Here is a 19,165-nt window from a genome sequence, read left to right as displayed (position 1 = left end):
TCTGCTACCTCTATATACGGTTTCTTATATCATTTAAGTGGTAAAAAAAGCAATCATAATGGGTAGCCCTAAAACAATATGGCTAGATGAATAAGGTGACAATGTTTCCCCTGCACCTTAAATAAATTAACCTTGGATGATACACACTAATATTTCACAAACAGGTCTTTTCTGGAGAGGGTGAAACCAGGTTGGCTCCTTAGTTCCCATTCCCAATTAGGTAGATTGTAAACAGACTATATATATATAAATTAAAAAAAAAAATATATATCACTGAAATTACATGCAAGTAAAATCTTGCTGAAGATTATTAAAAACACTGACAGTGAATGGCCAGAAATTCAAGCTAGATTCCTAAGAAGCCACAGCATAAGGGATACCACTGTTGAGGTCAGATGAATCTTGACTAAAAGATAGGCAGGCATCTGACTGTGGACCACAACAAATTATCGGTAACACTGAAAAGAATGGGAATCCCAGAACACTTAACTGTGCTAATGGGAAACCTACACACAGACCAAGAAGGAGCTGTTACAACAGTACAAGAGAACTTCATGGTTTAAAATCAGGTTATGGTATGAATCAGGGTTGCATCCTTTCTCTGTACTTACTCAGGGTGCATGCTGAACAAATCATTCGAAAAGCTGACTATATGAAGAAAAATTTGTTATCAGGATCTGAGGAAGATTCATCAACCACTTGCACTTTACAGCTGACACAACCTCACTTGCAGAATGTGAGGAACACTTAAAAACATCATCAAATGAAAAATAATGAACTCATAAAACACCGTATAATAAGGATGAGGCAAGAAGGAATTCTATTGAGTGACTATCACAATGGGCTTGACCAGGTGAGAGATCATGAGGATGGTACATGATAGCCTGAGATTAAGATTAGTTGTTCACAGGTTCGGTGAGTGGTGGTTAACCTGATGGCACCTAACAACATTTCTAAAAAGAGAAATCATAAAGATGCCAGCTAGAGAATCTCATTATTGGCAAGAAAACAGCAGCAGCGAATACAGCACTCATCCTTAGAAACAAGAAAAATTGCTGTATGAAATGAGACAAACTAAATGGAAATATAGAAGCAGCAGTAGGAGAGAACCAGAGAACGAAGTAAAACAGAGCTGATCTGGGACTGTTGTCCCACAGAACTAAGGGACTTCACTTAAGCTTGTTGGAGGACCCGAGGAGGGAGGAGGCAAGTCACCGTTAACTGGCAGGACTAGAGGTCCATAACGGGCACAACAGGTGGTAAGGAGTTATGCTGCCAACCAAAGGCATACTGTTTGAATCCACCTGCTGCTTCACAGGAAAAGGATAAGCAGTGTCCTCCTACACAATTTACAGCTTCTGAAATCCAGTGAAGGGTCAGCTATGAGTTGGTTTTGTTAATACTGGTCTTATGGTCTTAAGCCAAAAGACTGAAGGTGAAAAGGTTGCTAAACACATCTGAGAGACTTTCTTGACTGAAGAACTGTATCCAGCTTCCAACCTCAAATGCAACCTAATCTGTTAGCATTACTTGTAAAAGGACATCATGTTTGGAAAGGTAGAGGGTCAAAGGAAGACTCTCAAAGATAAGAGACTAACATAGCAGCTACTGCTGTAATAGGATAAAGTATATCAGAGATAAGGATGCACAGGATAGGATAGGGTTTAGATCTGTAGTTGACAGGGTCACTATGAGTTGGACTCAATTTGAATGCACTTAACAAAAATAAGCTCCCTAGTAAGTGTGAATTGCCAAAAGAAGAAACAAGTCTGTCTTGGAAGAATCAGAATGTGCCTTAGAAAGAATGAAATAATTTAATATTTTGGACATCAAGGAAGACAAATCCTTAAGAGGATTTAAAAAAAAAGGCATCAAAATAGTAACACACTGTATTACAAATACTCAGTAATTCACTGACTACTTGTACTAGTACTACAAGCAATTAAATAACAGTTAATAAAGAGTTAAAAATATTGTCAGCTGACTTCAATACAACAGAAAAAGAAAAACATCTTCCCATTGGGCCATAAGAACAACAGCTTCAAGAAAGAAAGATGAACAATCTTCTCACATTCAATTTGAAGACTTGGAAATCCAGTGGGGAGTCTGCTGTGAGTTGGCTCCAACTTGACAGTAATGAATTGGTTGGGTGGTAGTACAGAAGTGAGTTTTATGAAAATAAAAATTGTTTTCTAAAAGCACAATTTCAACAAGAGCTAAACAGACACTGCAATTTGGAGATTAAGCATAGAGAAATGTAGAACTCTCAAGACACCTGGAAATTTAAAGAACTCTCCAGACTCCTAAAAACCCAGAAAACAACCAACCTGTCTATACTAATGCAGAGAGAGAGAGAGAGTGTGTGTGTGTGTGTTGGAGGGTCTCTCAGGGAGGGGAGAATGCATACAGAATCATTTTATCTACCTGTTGAAATACCTAAGACTTGATCATGTCATCAGTAGGTCTGCCTCCTCTATAATGGGCTTACATAATTAAACTTTGAAATGGTTATACAGTCTAACTTCATTCCATTACAGATTTAGCTTTCTGATGCACTGCACAATGTATCTATTCAGCCAACCTTAAAGAGAATAGATGGTGGTGTCCTTTGGAAGGTTTCACCTACAACTGAGACTCAACTGCAACACATTTAGTTCCAAAGCTAACAAATTTTACATATTCTCAAAATTTTCAAGCTACAAAGGAATGACTTTGTTCATGGCTCTTATAAACTGTTTCAAACAGCTGAATATATTAGGTTGACAAAATGAGAGTAGAATATCTTCCAATGACTACCCATGTATTATTTTATCATATAGTGTGACTTATGTGTTGACTACAATGACAAAAGGCATGCCACTGGTGTTTTCACATACCACTGAGAACCATGGCTCAGCCAAGATAACGCATAACCTCTAACCATATAACCAGTATTACTCGAGCTGCACACCATAACATTCATTATTGACAGATGTTATTAATATGCAAGAGATTTTTTACAACTACTGTCAGATATAAAATGTTAAAATATTGATACTTAAACAGATGAAAAACAGGCATACCAACAAGGTCACCCATAAATGGGTAGGTTTTAGTGGAGATTCCAGGCTAAGAGACTAGGGAAAAAAACACCTAATATACTTCAAATATTAGCCCAGAAAATCCTAGGGATCATAGAATACTGTCTGAGACTTGTACCTTTTTTTCTTTTTTATTTACTTTGGAATGTCATCAGGAGAAGGATGTCTGGTACAGTGAAAAGCCAAGAAAGGCAAGGCCAATCCTCAATGAGCTCCACTAACACCCTGTTGTTGTGTGCCGTTGAGTCAGAACCAACCCATAGCTGACCCTCCAGGAGGTTTTCTAAGGCAATCATATGAGAACAGATTGCCCATCCTGCTCCCACAGAGCGAAAGACTCAAAACAGCTTGCCTTTGGAATTGCAGCACAGAGCTCCCCCACTAACTCAATAGCTGCAATAAAAGGCTCAAATACAAATGGCTGGAATGCTACCTTGCTAACAGAAAAAGATCAAAGGAAGATGTGACAGTCTGCTTCCATAAATATTTACAGCCTCAAAAACCATAAGGCGCTGTTCCACTCTGCCCTGTAAGGTCACTATGAGCCAGAATCATCTTGATAGCAGGTGGTTTAGGCAGCAAGAACAATGGAGTAAGAAACAGTTTTGTTAAGTTCTGCTCTAAATAAAAACTGTCTGATCTCAAGTTTATATAATCCTCAAAATAACCCTATGAAGCTAGTACTTCCAGTAGTTGTTAGGTGTTGTCGAGTCAACCTCCACTCTTTTGTTGTTGTTAGGTCCTGTTGAGTAGAGTATGACCCACAGTAACCTTGGGAACGAGAGATCTGAACCCTGTCCTCTCCCCCGTGCCATCCTCAAACTTCCTGACACACAAGTCCATTGAGGGAATCACTGTGTCAATCCACCTGTCTGAGGGTCTTCTCTCCCTTACCAACCCTTTGACTTTCCAAGCATCATGTTACTATCCAAGGAACAATCCCCTTCTAGCAACATGCTCAAAGTATGTGAAGCAAAGTTTTATCGTCTTTGCCTCCAAAGAGCACTCTGGCTGTACCTTTACCAAGGCGTAACTGTTGTTCTTTTGGCATCCCATGTGATGTTTAATACTCCTTTCCAATATTGCAGCTCAAAGGCATTAATTCTTCTTTTGTCATCCTGGTACTGTCCAGCTCTCAAATGCATAAGTAATTAGAAAAGACCATGGCCTGAATCAGACACAGTTTAGTTCTCAAACTGATATCATTATTCTTTATTAATTTGGAGAGGTTCCTATCTACAGACTTTCCTAGTGCAATACTTCTGGAATTTCCTGACTGTTGGTATCAAAGGTGTTGCTTGTGGATTCCAGTACTATGAAGCTGTTGACAGTTTCAATCTTCTCTCCATCTATCATGATGTTACCTTTTGATCCAGTGTTAAGAACTTTTGTTTTCTTGATACTGAGTTGCTATCCATACTGAAATCTGTATTCTTCTATCTCTGCAACAAGTGCTTCTAGTTCTCTTAATTTTCTGCAAGCAAGGTTGTGTCATGTGCACAATGCAGGTTATTCATGAGTCTCCTTCCAATCCTGATACCACATTCCTCTTCAAAGAAATATGGCAATGCACACCCTTCTAAATTTTAAACCATGTGTGTTCCCTTTGCTCTGTTTGCAATACAGCCTCTTGGCTTAGGTATAGGTTTCACATGAGCACAATTAAGTGCTCTGGGATTCCCATTCTTCTCAATGTTAGCCATAGCCTGTTATGAGCCACAAGTCAAATGCTTTTGTACAGTTAATAAAGCCACCATAGACATTCCTCTGGTATTCTTTATTTTCAGCCAGGATTCATCTTATACTAGCAATGATATCCCTGGTGCCACTCTGGCAGTATTCTTTCTTTGTACTGTTCTAGGCATTACTGCATTATCTTCAGCAGTATCTTGCCTGACTGTGATATAATAGATGGTGTTGAATAGTTTCCACAATTGTTGGGTCATCTTTACTGGAAATGGGAACAAATACGGACCTCTTCCAACCTGTTCGCCAAATTTTTCTAGCATAGACATCCAGGGCTGCATCTGTTAACAGAAACAAGTCAATTGGTATCCCATCAATTCCTGGGGCCTTATATTTTTGCAAATGCCTTCCTGAAGCTTCTACTTCCTCTTTCATTACCATTGGCTCCTACTCATATGACATTTGATGGAAATTTTCAGTGTCAGTCAGTTTCTGGTACAGTGACTTTGTGTATTCCCTCCATCTTCTTTTAATGCATGTTGGGTCATTCTGCTTCTTGCTTTCTTTTGCTATTTTGCTTGCTTTTTAAAAAATTATATTTTCCCCCCATAACATCTTTCAACATTGCAACTCCAGGTAAACTCTCATAGATCTTATGGATTGTTATTATGTACCACTGAGTCAGAACTATCTAGTAAGAATTTAAAGGCAGTAAAATAACATAGGAGAAGATGTCCATCTTTCTCCTCAGAACAGCTGGTACATTCTGCCTTTCAGTTGGCAGTATAATGCCTTGCCAACAAACCACAAGGGCTCCTTGAATAAATCATTCCATGTACAAAATTCTAGAATGCAATCTGCAGCCTCCTTTCTGTCACCAAGGCCATTATTTCCCAAATATCAGTCTTTATTTCCAACTTTTGCATTCCAGGACCCAATGAGTAACAAATCAAAATACTGCCCAATTACGAGTCATTTTCACAATCTCCACCATGCTTAAGCCCACTGTTGCAACCATGATGTCAATTAATCTCACTGAGTTCCAGTAACAGCATATTAATTTTACAAATGAGGAAACAGATTCTTAAAAATGGAGTAACTTGCCCAAGATCACACTGTAAGGTGGCCAGTTAGAACTAAAATTCAGGCATCTTGGCAAGAGAATGGTACTAATGCAAAATAGTGATTAGAATCACTGACCCCATTTAAAATAAAAGTGAGGGTAGAAATGATAACATGAGAGGAGTGTGAGTCAGTGAAAACAAACTATGGGTAAAATGTCTCAACAATATGCACTGAAGCTCAGCTAAAAGTACTTGTGACTAGCTTCATGTTTTTTAACCTACAGGGTAAAGGCCCTGGGGAAAAGTAACACCTCTAGCATAACTTCTCATCCTGTTCAGGCCCAAGGCCATTTATCAAAGTCACTAAGGACTTTCAAAACTGTTAAAATTCCATATGCAATAAGAGTTTATCACTCAAATTAAGTCTATTAATCAACTCTAGCTTAATTAATGTTATGAATGACTGAATGAAAATGAAGTATGATTTGTAAACTTTCACTCAAGTAAGGAAAATTAAAATACAAAAATAGCAAAGTTTACCAAAACCTTCCTCTCTCAGATACTAGACAGAGTTGATCCTTTCTTCCTCTTTGAAATGTGTGCTTCTCTTGGCTTCTTTCTACCTCTAAGACCGTCTTCTTGAGGCAATCCTTACATGTTAATGGATCTCAGGCTTCAGTTTTAAGACTCACCCTATATGCTAGCCAAATTCTCCATTAAACTCCTCAACCTACACGAAAACTGCACAATTAGTAACTACTAGAAGCTTCAAAGTCAACTAATTACAAATAGCACCTAACAAGTATTAGAACTGTATTCTCTCAAGGAACTAGGATTGGAAAAAGCTGCTGGATGACAGCCTTTATAAGTTGGTTATTATTTTCAAGTCTCTATTTTTAACCCAAATTCTCTCTGGAATCCAGACATCCATACTATGTTATCTTTTTAAGAGTTAACTCACACTTAAGTCTTGCGTTCTCACCCTAGCCTCACTCTTTTCTCAGTCTTCCACATATCAGTAAAGATCCCAAGAATTTACACACTTCACACAAGCAAAATTGAGGTTTAATATTTCATTTTGCAATTTTCCCCACCCAACTCATCCAAGTTTTCTAAACTCGACTCTTCAAACATATATCAAATCCTTTCACTTCACTCCATTTCCACTATGATGTCTACTACCCTTATCTACAGCCACTAGCTGTTAATGATTTCTTTTACTTGGACCCTGCTGGGTTAGCCTGTAAACTGGCTTATTATTCATTACAATTAGCCCCTTGCTGTCTCCCACTACTTTAAGTACAGACACACGGTCAAATCATTAACAGCTGTGGGACCAGGATAAGAGACAGAGTGCTCTGCAAAGACTTGAGGGAGACTGGAGAAAGACACTGGTGAGTGCGAGATCCTGGTGGGGAAGAGACTGTGGCACTGTTTGTTGTTTGTTTGTTTTTAAATCGTATTTTATTATTTTTTATGTATGTACTATCAAATTGGATCTGACTGGTACAGGAGGAGGTTGTCTCTCCTTTTCCAGGATAGCATCTGGTGGATTGAGACTGTGGCCTTGTTGTGGAGAAACTGTGGTAAGGCATAAGCAGAGGAGCCCTGAGATAAAGGCCACAGTTAAAGGTTTTTGCTATTCTTGCCTGATGCTTGAAGAAGCTGCCTCAAAACCGCTGTAAGGCAAACTTTGCTGGATGATTGGATTTGAAAGAACTGAAACCAGAGCCTGGGCCATCTGAGGAAATGGGCCTTGGAACATTGGCTAAAACCTGGACTTGTACTGGGTGATAATCCTTGCTTCCCTCACTCTCCAACTTACTTCCCTAATCAACCCCATTCTCAGTACCACAACTGTGAGTCAGCAACAAATAAATGATCCTCTTGTGGTTGGTCTGCCTTTGGAGGCACCACGGGCTGGGTTAGAGGCCCTTTATGTTTTCTATTCTGGAGCAGTGAAGAGCTATGCTAGTATTACTCCCTCTGACTCAGAGACCATTTTCTGCTCTTTAGACAGACCCACATTTAATATCCATAGAAGCAACAGCTAAGAAATCCAATCACATATTAAATTGGGCAAGCAAAGATCTCTCTGCACAAGAGCAAGAATGTCATCAATGTAAGACTAACATGTGCCTGACACTTTTGTTTCATATGCATATGGAGTTAGGCAACAAAGAAAGAAGACAAAATTACAACAGATGCCTTTGAATTGTGTGTTGGCCAAGACTGCCAAACAAACAAATCTGTTTTGAAAAAGTACAATCATAAAACAACTGTGAGCTATAACCCCAGTCAGAATAGCAAAATTTAACACAACACCAAGCAACAAATGCTGGCAAGGTTGTGGAGAAAATAGAACCCTTATTCACTAATGATGGAAGTGTAAAATGGTGCAACCACTGCAGAAGGCGGTGTGGTGCTTTCTCACAAAGTTGCAAACAGAAATACCATCTGACTCTGCAATTCCACTACTGGGAATATACCCCAAAGAAACCATAACTGACCTCCAAGCAGATATATGCACACCCATGTTTACTGCAGCTTTGTTCACAACAGCAAAGAGTTGGAAACAACCTAAATGCCCATCAACAAAAGGATAGATAAGCTGTGGTATATTCACACAATACTATGCTGCATTGAAAAACAAGGAACTCATGCAATATTATTCAAAATGGGTGACTCTGGAGAACATTTTGCTGAGTGAAGTGTCTCAGACACAAAAGGACAAATACTGCATGGTGCCACTGTTGTAATACAGGACTGACCTTAGGGTTTGGGAGAGACTGAGAAAGATGGGTTCAATAATGTATACTGCATTGAAACAGATGAGGGAGAAAACTGTTTAAAAGGGATATGTGATTAGGTATTTTTGTCATGACAGGTGACTAGAGCAAAGGCTACATGGTGGAGTGGACCTAGGGGAGTGTTTGTAAAACAATGTAAGAATTTTTCTTTTATAAGAGGGTAGTGTACTAGGGGGGAGGGTTGGGAAGAAAGAAAAGTACAACAATGAATGAATGGAAATCCAAAGTCTCTGTAAATTTTTACTGAAGTTAATATTTTTTTTTAAAAAGAAAAAAAAAAGAAAGTAAAAGTACAATCACAGTGCTCCTTCAAAACAAAGATTGTTAGATTTTTGTCATACATAATTTTTTAGTTTATCAAGAAGTGCCAATCCTTGGAAAAAGTTATCATGGTGGGTGAGGGGAAAAAAGAGCACAAGATCCTCAAACTGACTGATTGACAGGGCAAGGTTTCTTATTTTACCTTGAAAAACGCTAGCCTACAATGCACTGTGTTTTAGCCCTCTCTCTGCTTAACTCACCTACTATACGATCAATGTAGGTCTCTTCTAAATTCCTCAAACACACCCTTAAAGGCCTTTGCATTAACAGTTCTCTATAGAAAATGCTTTCCATTTCTGATTATTTAATATTTTCAGATCTCTGCCCCCTCTGTTGTTCGGGTAATCCCAACTCTAAGAGTAGCAGTATTACCCCAGAGGGATTCCAAAGCTGTGTATCTTTACAGAAACAGACTGCTGTATCTATCTCCCAAGGAACAATCAATGGATCTGAAGCACCAGTCAAGCTCTTAACCACTGTGCCACCAGAGCATCTTTAAATCAGTATAAATGTCACCTTGATGTTCAGAAAGACCTGTGACCATTAGCCATCCAATCAAAAACTGTCATATCATCTCACTGTATGTGGATTTTCCCTAATGGCATTTACTATCTGGTTTTTAATGTATGTTGACTGAATTTTCCCTCTAGAATGTATGCACCAAGGTAGTGGGGTCTGATGCATATTAAGTGCTCAACAATTAATCATTAGGTAAATAAGCCAACAAAGGGACACATTACAGAATGCATTCAATTAATCCAAAAGATAACCGTGCCAGACACTGACAGAACAAAACTTGGGCTGAGACAAAAATCAGATTTCTCAGGTTCCTCTTGTATTTTACTCTAATAACCATCTCAAGAAGACATTTGAGACACTGAACACTAATGATCCAAGGTGAGCTGAGCCATGGGAAGATGTGAAGGGTATCATCCAGGAAATAAAAAAAATTTAAAAAAGGGGGGGAGATCAAAATGGGTATCAGAAGAGACTGAGCATTGGACTTGAATGCTGAGAAGTCAAAACAAAGGGGAGAAATGATGAAGAGCTAAGATTTTAAAAGACAGCTTGAGAAGACAAAGTATAATGAAATGTGCAAAGAGCTGGAGTCAGAGAATAAAAAGGGAAGAACTCAGCATTTCTCAAGCTGTAAGAACTGAAGAACAAATTCAAGCCTCAACTTGCAAGACAGAAGGATCTTATGCACAGAATTTTGAATGATCCATAAAACATTGAAAAATGAGACCCACTTCAGAAAGCAGGATGCGATCAAGAGTCAACAATAATAAAGAAGTTCAAGCTGCACTGGAGGCAATGGCAAAAAATAAGGTCACAGGAATTAATATGTTCCAACAAACAGATGCAGTCCTAGATGTATGTGGTCTGCTCACCAGGTTATGTTAAGAAAGTTGAAGGACAGTTACCTGGACAATTAATTGACTAGAAGAGATCCTTACTGGTTCCCATTACCAAAAAAGTTACCCATCAATATATTATACCAACAAGAATCAAACAATATATTATTAATATCACATGCAAACAAAATCTGGATTTAGAAGAGGTCCTGGTACCAGGGATATCACTGCTGATGTTGGATGGATCTTGGCAGAAAGCAGAGAATACCAGAAAGGATATCTGTCTGTGTTATATTAACTATACAAAGGCATACAACAAATTACTACTACAACTAAGAAGAATGGGAATCCCAGAATACTTAATTGTGCTCACTCAAAACTTAAACCCAGGGCGGATCCGTGCAGAGTTCTTGTCCTGCGCCCCAGCGAGGCCCTTGAGATCGCGCACAGTCTCAGGCCTCTCACAGACTTGGCTCCGCCCTGCTCTCTAAACCCAGACGCAGCCAGCCGGCGCGCAAGCAACTCGCAAGGGTTGACTTCAGAGCCTGGAGTTCAGAGGCCGACTAAGGTCAGATTGCTCGACTTTTCTAGTACTCAGAGGTTGAAGAAGAAACTGTGCTTAGATATCAGAGACATGAACTACACAAGATTCCTCACCGCTGCTAGCAGCGCCCGGGAACCATCAGTCATCCGAACTCTGACAAAATAGGCCGAGAAACAGATATTCCGAATGTGTATTTCAGACTGGCGTTCTTCTATCGCTCACGTTGTAAAAAGAGTCGCTGACCATAATGCACAGTGAGCTGATTCTGTTTACGACTGTCTTCCGCATCACTTGCAGCTGAAATCATGGCCAGGGCACCAAAAACAGTCATCTCCTTGGCTGCTGGAGCACCAAATCCCAACACCTTCCCTTTTAAGACTGCTACTATCACCATCGAAAATGGAAAGCCCATCCAGTTTGAAGAAGAGAAGATGAAGAGAGCTCTTCAGTATTCTCAGAGTGTGGGAATTCCAGAACTGTTGACATGGCTAAGACAATTACAGATACGCTTACATAATCCTCCAACTGTTCATTATTCGCCCAGTCAAGGACAAATGGATCTGTGTGTCACAACTGGCAGCCAAGATGGTCTTAGTAAGCATTTAAAAACTGCATGCATGCACCCTCACAGTACAGCACTCCGCATCACTGCCTTCTGATGTGCCCCCCCGGCGTAACTCACTGCAGAAAATAAAGTAACTCCGCAAATAAAAAAAAAAAAAAACTCACGTAAAGAAAAAAAAAAAAAAAACAAAAAAAAAAAAAACCAACTTAAACCTAGACCAAGCAGCTGTTGTCCAAAGAGAACAAGAAAACATCTATACCTATTCAGATCATTTAACAAGTGGGACTTTATGAAGAATGCGGCATCTGGATCAACAACTTTGGTACCAGCAATCAAGAAATCAAAAGATGAATTACACTGGGAAAATCTGCTGTCAAGGACCTCTCCAGAATACTACAAATTAACGATGGTAGTTTAAAAGACTACGAGCCATGGTCTTTTCGATGATTTGCTATGCATCTGAAAGTTGGACAAAGACTAAGGATGACAAAAGAATTATTGATGCCTTTGAGTTGTGGTGCTGGAGAAGATATTGAATATCCAGTCAGATAGATTGTCAATAAGTCTGTCTTAAGAGAAAGTGAAACCATGCGCTCCTTGGAGATCATCTTGTTTGGAAAAGTAGGAGGCCAGCATAAGAGGAAAATCCTTAACAAGCCTGAGATAGTGACTGTAACAATAAGGTTAAATGTGTTAGAGACGGTGAGGCTGGCACAGGACAGGGCAAGGTTCAGGGTTATTGTTCATAGGGTCATTATGAGTCATACAATTACATAGCAGGGAGTTACTGCTGAATCTAAGATTGAGGCCCTGGGCTGATCAAAAACCAGCAGCAGCTCTGCAGCAGAAAGATGGTCATTCTCCTCCTATGCAATTTACAATCTCAGAAACGCAATGGAGGATCAACTATGAGTCAGTCTTGACTCAATGACAGTAACCGTTGTTGTCTACGTCTACATTGAGCTGTGCTAACGCAAAGGCCTTGTGTCTCTGATGGCTCAAACCCACTCGTGGTTCTGAGGGAGAAAGATGGACAGTCTAGGAAGGTCACAATAAATTGGAAACAACTTAATGACAGCAAGACTATGTAAACAAGTCTCAGTTTCACTTTTGCAATAGAGTATTTTAATATATTCACTGCTGTTATGTTCCGTCGAGTCGCTTGTGACTCATAGCAACCCTATGTACAACAGCCCTAAACCCTGCTCTATCCTCTGCCAATTGCACTGCCTCCAACACACCCACCCCGATTATCCTAGTCACTGAATCAATCCACCTCAGAGTCTTCCCCTTCTGAACTGTTCCTCCACCCTCCCAAGCATGATGTCCCTCTCCAAGGACCTCTCCCTCCTTACAACATGTCCAAAGTATGTCAGATGAAGCCTCAGAATCCTTGCCTCCAAGGAGCAGCCTGGTTTAACCCTCTCCAGGATGAATGTTTTCTTGGCAGTCCATGGTACATTCAATACTATTCTCCAGCACCACACGTCTCAAAGGCATCAATTCTCCTTCTACTCTCCCCAGTCATTGTCCAACTCGCTGATGCATAACAAGTGATTGCAAAGACCATAGCCTGTATCAGATGCACCTTAGTCTCCAGAGTGACACCACTGCTCTTGAGTACTTTAGAGAGGTCCCTAATAGCAGACTTTCCCATCGCAATACTTTTTTTTTTTATTTCCTGGCTACTGGTGCTGAGTGTTGACTGTGGAGCCAAGCAGACTAAAGTTGTTAACAATCTCAATCTCTTCACCATCCATCCAAATGCTGCCAATTGGTCCAGTGGTGAAAATCTTTGTCTTCTTAACATTAAGCTTCAATCCATACTGAAGGCTGCAGTCCTTGACCCTCTACAGCAGGCATTTCAGGTCCTCCTCAGTTTCAGTAAGCAGGGCTGTTTCATCTGCATAACACAGATTGTTAACAGATCTTCCACCCATCATGATGCCACACTTCTTATAGAGCCCAGCCTCTCAGATAATCTGTTTACAGGCTGAAAAGGTCTGGAGATAGGACACATCCCTGGCATGCGCCTTTCCCAATTTTGAACCATGCAGTGTTTCCTTGCTCTGTTCTGACGACTGCCTCTTGGTCCATGGATAGGTTTCTCATTAGCACGATCAAGTGTTCTATGACTCCTATTCACTCCTTCACATTTTACTGATCTAAGCAGTTTCCAGAGCATTCCAGTGGCCTTGTGGTAAGAAGCTGCATTGCAATCCCAATGGCATATAGTTCAAACCCACCAGCTGCTCCATGGGAGGATGCGCAATCTCTTCTGCAATTTCCTGTCTCTGAAAATCCACTGGAGGGTCAGATATGAATTGGTTCTGATTCAATGCCAACAATAGGCAGTTTCTATAAGACACTATTTACTATAAGACACTATTTAAGTATTACATTAGAAACCATTCACTAATAAGTGACTGCCAGCAAACAGTCTACAAAGCAATACTGAAACAGTAGTACTTTACAACATAATCACTACCATTATAGAGACCAATTATAAGCTAATTCTTTGCATACTATACAGCACACTGAGTATGTTGTGTGCTGAAAAACAAACACCGTGTCTCTAAATTCTCTTAATAAACTTTCTACACACACTTGCTTTGACATTACTTGTAATGCAATCTTATTTTGGCTTCTGCTTTAAGTCTCAACTGAAATCTACTTGCTCTCACTCCCTAGTTTTTCAAATTATCTATCACTGGCAAGTTGACTGGAGAAGTGCATCTGTACACTACGCGCTCTTTACAATTTTCAAGAAAATACTGTGTTTAATCACAGAATATTGTGTTTACTGTCATTATTTAAAATAACTCAGTCAGTCCTTAATTTAAAATGTTAAGCAATATACAGAAACTCCTGAAGTTACTTGGGGTGTCAGCTTAAAAATGCTTCCCTCTAAATGGCTATTACACCACCAAAACTTAAGAATCTTTAAAGATTTTATGAGTAGCAATCTATAACCAAAATCAAACCCACTGCAGTCCATCTCTCCATCAGTTTTTTTGAAACTGCTCATCTTTCAATTATCAGTCCTCTACACACTAGAGCACCAGGGGTCCTTAGCACTCTACTGTGGTGGTGATGGTAGTATATGCTGTCAAGTCGCTTGCGATTCATAGCAACCCTATGTACTACAGCTCTGAATCCTGCCCTATCCTCAGCCAGTCTCATCGTCGCCAATAGACTTACTTACTCCTATTTCTCTAGTCACCAAATCAATCCATCTCATCCTCAGTCTTCCTAACCTGTGCTGTCCTTTCACCCTTCTAAGCATAATATCCCTCTCCAAAGACTGGTCCTTCCTGGTCATGTGCCCAAAGTATGTGAGTCAGACCTTCAAAATCCTTGTGTCCAAGGAGCAGCTTGGTTTCACTTTCCAGGACTGACCTGGTTGTTCTCCTGGCAGTCTACGGTATACTTTTTCCAGCACCACAACTCGAAGGCATCAATTCTCCCTCCATCATCATTAGTCACTGTCCAGCCCTCTTGACGCATAGCTAGTAATTTTGAAGATCAAGGCCTGTGTCAGATGCTGTGTCGTTGTTCTTCAGCAATCTATCAGGCATCTTAAAAATCCTTTATTAAACAGATTTTGAAGAATAATCCAGAATGCAGGTGGCAAAATGGTTAGTGCTCAGGTGCTAACTGGAAGTCTGTTACTCAAACCCACCAACTACTCTCTGGGAAAAAGATGTAGCGGTCTGCTTCTGTAAAGACTGACAACATTAGAAACTATGCTGTTGTTGCTAGATGCCAATGAGTCAACTATAACTCTTAGTGACCCTAGCGACATCTTATGGAACCCTGTCCTCTCCTGCACCATCCTCAGGCATCAGCCGTGTGACAGTCCACTACTACAGTGTGTTAATTTACCTCTCTGCCAATCTTTTCTTTCTCTGACCTGCTTCACTTTCCAGCATGATGCTTTTTTCCAAAGTATGGACCCTCCTGAACACTTGGATCCAAGTATGGAGATGTTTCACCATCCTTGGCTCTAAGGATGACTATGCTGCACTTCCTCCAAGGCAGACTGGTTTGTTAGTTTGGCAGTCCATGATATATTCAATACACTTTGCCAACACCACAATACATAAGCATCAATTCTTCTTTGGCCCTCCTTATTCATTGTTGCAAACTTTTAGACACATTCAAAACAACTGAAAAATATCATGGCTTGGAGCAGTCTTTAAATTTATATCCTTGCCTTTTAATTTTAAAACTTTGTAGAGGTCCTTGACAGTAGATTTTCCTAATGCAATAGGTCTTTTGATTTGCTGACTGCTGCAAACATAAAGGTGTCAAGAAACCCTATAGAGCTGTGCTATTCTCTCCTACTAGGTCGCTATGAGTCAAAATTGACCTGAGGGCACGGATTAAGAACATGGCATATTTAAGAATATTCTTTCACAATACCCTCCACTTTCACACATCACTTATTTCTGTATTTTTTAAATCTCAGAGGAAAAACATTATTTACACTATTACATTAAAATGACTGTAGAAAAACAGCAGTAAGGACAATGGATATTAATAATAAAAAGTTTAATATAAAATGGTTATGAAACAGGAAAAAGTTATTCTAGGTTTTGTTTCTGTTTTAAAAGGAGGGGTGGGGCACTGTGACAGTAAAAAGATAACATAAAAACACCATCAAACAAATCTTGCTTTCCCAACCATCTGCACCCCAGTGTTATAGTCACTGAGCTCTAAGTAGGCCAATAAAAACTCCCAGAAGGCACTGACCATGTTCTACTTAGCCTATTACTCCTCTGACAATGCCAGGCAATGCTCAGTTAACATCTAACTTTTTCAACAAATGAATCACTTCCATAATCCCCTGATCCCTCAAAAGTTTCTTATATTTACTTTCTCACATGTTCACCTCAAACACTAAAGAAGAAAAAAAAAAGTCTGTAATGGCTTCCTTAATTTCCTTAGTTCCTGCTAGTTAAAAATCTTGAAAATAAAAACAAAGCTTTGAGTAGCTAAAACAGAGGGTTTTCAGAGGTCAAAATCTTTTCATTTTATCAGTGAGACAAAATCGTGATAAAATTTTCCTATAGCTCCCATTAAAATACTATCTTGTATTTAAAATCTATTAATATTCTTGGGTACCTGGTTCAAATTGTCTTCCTGTCAAACATTCTTCTAGGTGGTATAGCACTGGTCTGTGCGTTGCTATACAGAGGTAACTCGTGGTTGCTGTGATGCTGAAGCCTGTGACAGTGAAGTGCCAATCGTGGTAATGGGCACCCATGGTGGACAGTGTTTGCTGGAGCTTCCCGACTAAATCAAGCCTGGAAGCAGGTGTGGCATCCACTTCCAAAATGGCTTGCCTCCGGAAACTATGCACGAACAGTGCTCAGGCTGTTCGTTCATAGGGTCGCTATGAGTCGTCTACGACTGGACACCATTAAACAACAACAACCTGGTTCTCACACTAAATTACAAGCAGTGAACTTAAAAGTCTCCCTGTACTGATTAACATTTTAACTGGTTTGTGGTTTTATTTTTTTACTTTTTGGAAAAGTTGTAGTAAAAAAATGAGTAAATAGTAAAGATTGAATAAAACAAAACAGCTTGACCTTGAAAAACATTTTTGAGGCTTAGGGAGAAAATGAGTATTAAACATTTTTCATTTCTTGCCCCAGCCTAATTGTTGTTGTTATGTGCCATCGAGTCAGACACTTGCGACTCATAGCGACCCTATCTACAACAGCCCTCAACCCTGCTCTATCCTGTGCCAATCTTACTGCCTCTAACAGTTAATAATAAAGGTAATGCATGGTACCAGTCAAGAGAATGATACAGAATTATTTTCTTATAGTAAGAAAATTATTCCAGGGTTCTCTTTAAGAGATGTGGCACAAAATGCTGAAAAGGGATGCTGTACAAAATGCTGAAGGTGCTACACTCTTTAACAATGGACTCTATGAAAGAAACTACTGTAAATATACTTTCATACTCATGTAACTCATTGCCTTCCTTTAGCGGCAGAGAGCATCATAATGCATATGTACGGAAATCTACTTATAAAAATTAAATTTCTTGGAGAAGTGACAACTCACTGGTTAAATTCAACAAATCCGCTCATAGTTACACTTCCTCGGGTTTCAGTAATTCTGGGTAATATATCAATTATGGTAAAAGTACTGTGGCACCAACACATCTATTGTAACAAAGAACTGAAGTAAAATAAACAGCACACAGTGTGAGATAATAAACAAAGCTGTGTCTAAAACCAGTGCAGGTATTTAAACTTTCATCCTTCAATTTAATACAAAATATGAAGAAATGTTAAGAGAGAACATGATTCTATTAGCCAATATTAATCTAGTTAAATATATCTGAGAATAGTGATGTTTTCTCACACATAACCGGCACATTTCTGGTGGCCTAGTGGGTAGGGAGGTGTGCAGCTAACCAAATGTTTGTCTATCTCTCTGACAGTTTTAATCCATTAGCTTCTCTTCAGGAGACAAGGTAAGCGTCCTCCACTTGGGTGATTTACAATTTGAAAACCTGCCCGAGCTCCGACTCAGAGCAATGAGCTTGAAGGTTTTTAAATATCTTTATTAGAAGTTTTGATGTCACAGTGATTAAGTGCTCAGCTGATAACCTTAAGGCTGGCAGTTCAAACCTCCCAATGGCTCCATAGAAGACATGGCAATCTGCTACCTTATGGCTGTACAACCTTGGAAACTAACTCAACTCTCTCCTACAGGATCAGCAGAAGGTGAAATTAATTCCACGGCAACTGTGTTTTGGGATTTGGTAACTTTACTAAGCATGTATCATACTCCGTATTTTTACATCTAACAAAACTTCATCTTCTGCTGCATTTTTTTAAAAAATGGCTAGAAATTCTGTTTCTTAAACAATTAAAGATGGAAAACCTAACAGAAAACAACAATCAAGCCCACTTAATGACCAGCTAAATAACCATTTCGTTCTCAATTAAGCTTGTTACTCCCGGTTGTACCGAGGGGGAAAAAAACGAAGGTTACAGAGCCACAAAGGAGGTGTATCTAAAAAAATCACTGTGCCTCATACTGCCACCAAAAAGATACTCTGAAAAATTACGAACACTGACAATCTCGTGGATCTCCGTGACGTTGTTTTTAACTGTAGCACACATTTAAGGAACTTTCTTAAGAATGAAATTCTATTTAAGATAATGAGGTTAAGTGTACACGGCTCCAAAGGCCCACAACTCCAAGACGGTTAACCCAGACGATTCGTGAAATCTGGAATGTGAGCCAAGATATGAAGAGCTCTAATGCAAAAATCTTCACGACCAAAGGAGTCTCAACGTGTAATCCGTGTTCGGCGGCAGGATCCCCGACACTTGCAAATAAAAAGAGTTAATAATTCTGGAGGGGAAAAAAGGCAAAGAATGCGTTTTCAGCACTACTCATCTTTGATAACTGGGGCAGACGAAATGTGAGACTTTCCCCCCTTCCTAGTCTCCCCGTCTCTGGTTACCACCTCCCAAGCCTCAAAGCCAAGCCGGGTCCACCGGGGTCCAGACGGCCTCCCTCCCCCACCCAGGATCCCAGGCCAGCAGGGCCAGCAGGGCCCGAGGCCGCCAGCCCGGCCTCCCCTCCCCCGCGGCCCCACCACGAGTGCCCAGGCCTCCGGGCCCCGCGGGCGCGCTCCACGCCATCTGCCACCAAGCCTTCGGCGTCCGGCCACCGCCTCCCGCTCCCGACCCCACGGCGCGCGGCC

General features: G+C 40.1%; 1 protein-coding gene across 1 annotated transcript in view; it reads right to left on the bottom strand.

Moving 5' to 3' along the window:
- RAD23B (RAD23 homolog B (S. cerevisiae)) overlaps positions 1 to 19,165 on the bottom strand; it is a 54,666-nt gene that overhangs the window by 34,820 nt on the left and 681 nt on the right. The gene's annotated exons all lie outside the window — the stretch shown is intronic.

This window comes from Elephantulus edwardii, unplaced genomic scaffold (assembly GCF_000299155.1).
Source record: "Elephantulus edwardii isolate Elephantulus edwardi_28Jun2011 unplaced genomic scaffold, EleEdw1.0 scaffold00052, whole genome shotgun sequence".
Taxonomy (NCBI): Eukaryota; Metazoa; Chordata; class Mammalia; order Macroscelidea; family Macroscelididae; genus Elephantulus; species Elephantulus edwardii.
Note: the sequence above shows the minus strand (reverse complement) of the source record. Positions and strands in the feature narration are given on the sequence as shown.